We start from the raw sequence: 6,450 nt of genomic DNA, 5'->3' as shown, positions 1-6,450 counted from the left end.
CTTAAACCCTAAACCCTAAATCCTAAACTCAAAACCCTAAACCCTTAACCCTAACCATAAACCCTAAACCCTAAACCCAAAACACTAAACCCTAAACCGAAACCCTAAAACCAACCCTATATCCAAAACTCAAAATCCTAAATCCTAACCCTAAACTATAAACCATAAACCCTAAACCCTAAATCCTAAACCCTAAACTCTAAACCCTAAATCCTAAACCATAAACCCTAAAACCTAAAACGTAAACCCTAAACCCAAATCTCTAAAACCTAAACCCTAAATCCCAAATCCTAAACCCTAAACCCTAAACCCTCTATCTTAAACCCTAAACCCTTAACCCTAAACCTTAAATCCTAAACTCTACAGCCTAAACCCTAAACTCAAAACTCTAAACCATATACTCTGAACCATAAACACTAAACCATAAACACTAAACCCTAAACCCTAATCCCTAAACCCTAAACCCTAAACCCTAAACCCAAAACACTATACCCTAAACCCTAAACACCAAACCCTAAATCTTAAACCCTAAACCCTAAATCCAAATTATAAACCCTAAACCCGAAATCCAAATTCTAAACCCTAAACCTATACCCTAAATCCTATACACTAAACTATATACCCTGAACCCTAAACCCTAAACCCTAAACCCTAAACCGTAATCCTTAAAACTGAAACCCTAAATTCTTAACCCTAAACCCAAAACCCTAAACCTGGAACCCTAAACTCTTAAACCATAAACCCTAAATCCAAACTGTAAACCCTAAACCCTAAACCCTAAACCCTAAACCCTAATCCTTAAACCCTAAACCCAAAACCCTTAAACCTTAAACCCTAAGCCCTAAGCCCTAAACCCAAAACCTTAAACCCTAAACCCTAAACCCTAAACCTTAAACCCTCAATCTTAAACTCTAAACCCTGGCCTCATCATTTTGTAAATTTTTTCTCTCTCTAATAGTTTTCTCTCTGTAGAATTCTCTCAAGAATTAGCTAACTTGGCTAATTTCACAACGTTTTTAGCATCCATAAAATGGAAGGAGAGTTGCCAGCTAATCGTTTCAGGGCACCAGATCCATCTACAGTGATGCACAAGCCAAATATCTCTTCCCTGCTTCAAGAATCGTCTTCAGAATCAACCTACTACTCCTCGCAAATGAGAGAAGATGCGATCCATACTGCAATGGCGGAAAGGGAGTTGGACGGAATGCACACAAATATTTCCATGGAAGATGCGAGTCAAAATCGAGGAAAAAGGACTGGTGAAAAAGATTCCCGGTCTCTTGAAATACATAAGAGTAAAAAATACCACGATTTCACCGCGACGGCGACGGTGGCAAGAAATTCCTGTGACTCGCCCCAAAAGCGTCACAAAAATCGAAGCACTGTTGAGGTGATTCGCGATAAATCTGATATGGGGGATTGTACTACAGGTCATGGTGATCAGAACATTGAAGCTTCTAGTACATTCAATGGTGAAATTGCGGTTTCAGGCAATTCTGTCGAAATTCCAGCGACGAATTTCCAATACAAAGAAGAGAGGTGAGTGTTCTCATAGACACAAATTCAACATAGGGAAGGAAAGCAACATGTTCAAGAATTCGGACAATCTAGCATTTCTCATATAGATGAGAAAATCATCAAGAAACAGGGCAACGACACAGGTATAATTCCTATTGATAAATCTCGTTCAACTGTGACTCTTGCAATTAAAGCCCATTTGAATTCTGGTACTGAGCAACGTAGAAATGAGAATGATCAAATGAAGATTTGGGTTGCTAAAGAGCAGGGGCAAGGTAATACGGTTAAGTCTACTATTAGAGTTGATCAACAACAGGTTTATCAGGATAATTATCCTAGAACTTTTAGTAATTTTGAGAAACAGATTCCTAAAACTAATACGAATAATGTTAGGAGTGATCGTCCTCAAGTTAATCTTCCTAATCCTCCCAAAACTGATCCATTGGCTGCACCGGCCCCTTATACAGTAGTGCAAACTTATGCTGACCGACTTAGATATAATCAGGCCAAATGTGATGTTCCCACTACTTTGACAGCTCCTGAAATTACCACTAAACAAGGTCTTCCTGCTGTTTTGTATGTGAAAGAAGAGGTGATGAAAGATTTAGCAGCAACCTGCAAATATACTCTCATTGGAAAGTTTAGTTACACCATGTCTAAAGTGGAGATTATTAGGAATAATTTCATAGTGCAAACTCAATTATCTGGTGGAGTTAAAATTGCTCATTTTAATTCTAGACATGTGTACATTGATCTTGATAATGAGCTTGATTACAATATGGTTTGGACTAAGCAAAGAATGAGTATAGCTGGACAGGTGATGAGAATTCAAGTGTGGACTCCTACTTTTAAACTTGCTGAAGAAACTCCTATAGTCCCTATCTGGATCTCTCTGCCGGAACAACCTTGGCATTGTTATAATAAGGAGTTTGTGTCTGGCCTGCTTTCACCTATTGGCAAGGTTTTATACTTAGATTCTGCATCTATTAAAATGACTAGGGGTAGTCAAGCTAGAGTGAAGGTACAAGTTGATCTTACTCAAAAGGGACCTCCTTATATTTGGATGGGTTACATAGGGGAGGATATCACTGATGGGAGATGGCAGAAAAATAGAGTATGATAATATCCCTGACTATTGTTTTTACTGTAAGCATCAAGGACATGTGGAAAGTGATTGTACCATAAGGCAAAAAGATGAGGATAAAAACCAAAAGGAAATGGACACTGTGAGAAAGAAAAATACCAAAGAGATGGACAACAATCCTCAATATCCTTAAGGTCACAACGAAACTGGTCCAAAGGAGGATACTAATGAACAGCCATACAATCAGCAAAGAGGCATGGAACAAAGGTATAACCAGCAAGATGATCAGTGGCAAACACAAAGGAAGAGGAATAATATTTCACAGGGTATACTGATACATGTATTGACTGAATGCTCCCATCCCCTGAAGCCCTTGATAATGTTGTTACTGAGAATGTTGTTGAGGAAGCTGTTGGAGGTATGGCTGGGAGGATACATGAGACACCTACTAATGTGCAGAAGGGGTGCCCAAAAGGGAGGGGGGAATTGCCTCATGTTGTACATGAGGATTTCGTTGATCTTAGTAGTGACTATAGAGGCCTTAATACCCCTATTTCAATTCACAAAACTACTGGGCAGCAAGGTGACATTGATACTGGTCAACAGAAAGACAAGTTCAATAATAAATCAGGAGGCAGGTTGAGTAAAAAAAGAAGAGATAGTATAAAAAAGAGACAGAATTCTGATCAGGTTTCAGATAAGGGACCACACACAGAGGATCAGGATGTCAACAAGGGTAGACATTATAGGCCACCTCAAGATGATTATGGGGCTTTGAATTCTGAAGATGAATTGGATTCTGATAATCAGTCCATTGATGAATCTGATGAAGAAGAGGAAGACAACAACAATCAGCCTCCTCATACCTTCGGTTCCACCTTTAAGGATAAATGGCCTGAAGAAGTTCATGAACTTACAGCAAAACAAGGTCTATCCCCAAGAGGTAGGAAACAAAGTAGACAAACCAAGCAACAAACTACCAGTACATCTACAAACTCTGGCAGGACCATCACAAGGTCCAAATCCAAAGGTTTATAATGATTAAGGCCCTATGTTGGAATTCTAGGAGTATCAACACTCAAGGTTCTTTGGAAAGAATTCAAACACTCAAGAAATTGCATCACTTAACTCTGATTGATGTTCTCGAACCATTTACAGACAATTCTCAAATCAACATGCTGAGAATTCAACTTCAAATGGACCATGCAGTCTGTAATCCTAATGGTAAAGTTTGGTTGTTTTGGTCTGATGAAATCACTAGTGATATTTTGTAAAATCATGAGCAACATATTACAGGCAACTTCACACACCCTGATCTCCCTGAGCAGTTCATGATATCCTTTATTTATGCTAAATGTAAGGATCATTTGAGGAGACCTTTGTGGGATAGGTTATTATTTTATGCTAATCTTGATACACCTTGGTGTACAATTGGAGACTTCAATGTTATCACATCTATAGAGGAAAAGCTTGGGGGAATGCCTTACAACATGAATAAGAGCTTTGAGTTTATTAGTGTGCTAGAACCATGTGGTTTAACTGATTTAGGATATACAGGGTTTCCATTAACATGGTGTAATCAAAGAGATGCACAAGCTAGAGTATGGAAGAGATTAGATAGGTCCATGGTTAATGATAAATGGTTAGAGGTTATGCCTCAAACTACTATTGATCATTTATCCTCTGTTGGCTCTGATTACAGTCCTCTGCTACTAGAACTGACTAAGACAAATGAGAGTCATAAAAAATACTTCAAATTTTTAAATTTCTGTGTTGAAAATGCCACCTTTATGAAAATAGTCCAGCAGTGTTGGGAAAAGGGAGTTACTGGTAACCCATTATGGAGACTGCATCAGAAAATGAAGAGATTAACATCCACCCTTAGAAATTGGTCTAAACAAGAATATGGAGGTATCTTTATTAAGGTAAGGAAATTTGAGGATACAATAAGGAAATATGAGGAGGAACTTATGACAAACAACACAAAAGTTCTTAGACAGAAATTACATCATATAAATGCCACTTACATTAGGCATTTGAAACTGGAGGAATCTATCCTTAAACAAAAGACACAACTACAATGGTTTAAGGAAGGTGATGCCAATACCAAGTACTTTCATGCTTTGATGAGAGGTAGAAGAAGGAGGTTATTTCTGCATAAGATTTGTACTTCAAATGAGGAATGGATACAAGGTGGGGAGCAAATAGCTCAGGTAACTTGTGATTATTATCAACACATATTTACTGGATAGAATGACAGAATTGATGAAAGAATCCTTTGGCATATTCCTACAGTGGTTACTCCCGATCAGAATGATATGCTGCAAGCAATGCCTACTTTAGAAGAACTCCGACAGGTTGTGTTTGCCATAAATCCAAATTCAGCGACAGGTCCAGATGGTATAGGGGGCAAATTTTATCAAGCTTGTTGGAGTATCATTAAGGAAGATTTATTGACAGCTGTACAATCCTTCTTTTGTGGTCACATTATGCCTAAGTTCATGTCTCATGCATGTTTAGTTTTGCTTCCCAGAAGCAAAACTAAACAGCCTACCACATTTACAAACCTTAGACCGATTAATCTTAGTAATTTTACTAATAAGATAATCTCCAAATTATTAAGCATGAGATTGGCTACTGTTTTACCTCTTTTATTATCAGCTAATCAGTCTGGGTTTGTCAGAGGTAGAAGTATTTCAGAAAGTATTATGCCTGCGCAAGAAATTACTCATGGCATTAAGAAACCTCATATAGGAACTAATATGGTCATCAAACTAGATATGACCAAGGAATATGATAGAGTGTCTTGGCCTTTTACATGTTTGGCTCTAAGGAGATTTGGTTTTGGGGAGGTTTTTATTGACCTGGTTTGGAGAATAATAAGTAACAATTGGTATTCTATAATAATTAATGGTCATAGACATGGTTTTTTTCATTCCACTAGAGGGCTTAAGCAAGGTGACCCTTTATCCCCTGCCCTATTTATTTTAGGTGCAGAGGTATTGACAAGGATGCTTAATTCTCTACATCAGATTTCTAGTTATAAAGGTTTTTTCAGGGAGTCTAAAGGCCCTCATATCAATCACTTAAGTTTTGCAGATGATGTAATTCTTTTTTCCTATACTGACAGACATTCCTTGCAACTCATTATGGATACTTTAGGGGAGTATGAACATACTTCTGGCCAGCTTATTAATAAAGGAAAGAGTCATTTTATGGTCCCCGATACTACCACACAAGACATTATTCATACCATTCAAAATGTTACAGGTTTTTCCTAGAAAAGTAGTGCCATTACTTATCTAGGATGTCCCATTTACATTGGTCAACAAAGGATCATTTATTATTCTCAGTTAGTGGAGAAAGTCTCCAAAAAGGTTTGTGGATGGCAACCAATAATTCTTAGTTTTGCGGGTAGAATTACACTGATCAAACATGCTCTGCAATCTATACCTATACATACTATGGCTGCAATCTCTCCTCCAAGCACTACTATTAAATACATTGAGGCCATTATAGCAGACTTCTTCTGGGGGAGGGATCTGGATAAAAGGAAGTATCATTGGGCTTCCCTGGACACTATGAGCTTAACTTGTACAGAAGGAGGGATAGGGATAAGAAAACTCACAGATATTTGCACATCTTTACAATACAAACAATGATGGACTTTCAGGTCTAAGGATTCTTTGTGGAGTCAATTTCTTAAAGCCAAATATTGTCAAAGAACTCATCCAGTCGCAGAAAAGGTGGATACTGGACAATCCTTGATGTGGAAATATATGACGAGGAACAAGATTATAGTAGAAGATTATATCGGCTGGAAAATCAATTCTGGAAGTTGCTCATTT

The sequence above is a fragment of the Solanum tuberosum genome, unplaced genomic scaffold, assembly GCF_000226075.1.
Source record: "Solanum tuberosum cultivar DM 1-3 516 R44 unplaced genomic scaffold, SolTub_3.0 scf00659, whole genome shotgun sequence".
In the NCBI taxonomy this organism is placed as follows: domain Eukaryota; kingdom Viridiplantae; phylum Streptophyta; class Magnoliopsida; order Solanales; family Solanaceae; genus Solanum; species Solanum tuberosum.
The sequence above is the reverse complement of the archived record's forward strand: the minus strand, read 5'-3'. Positions refer to the sequence as shown.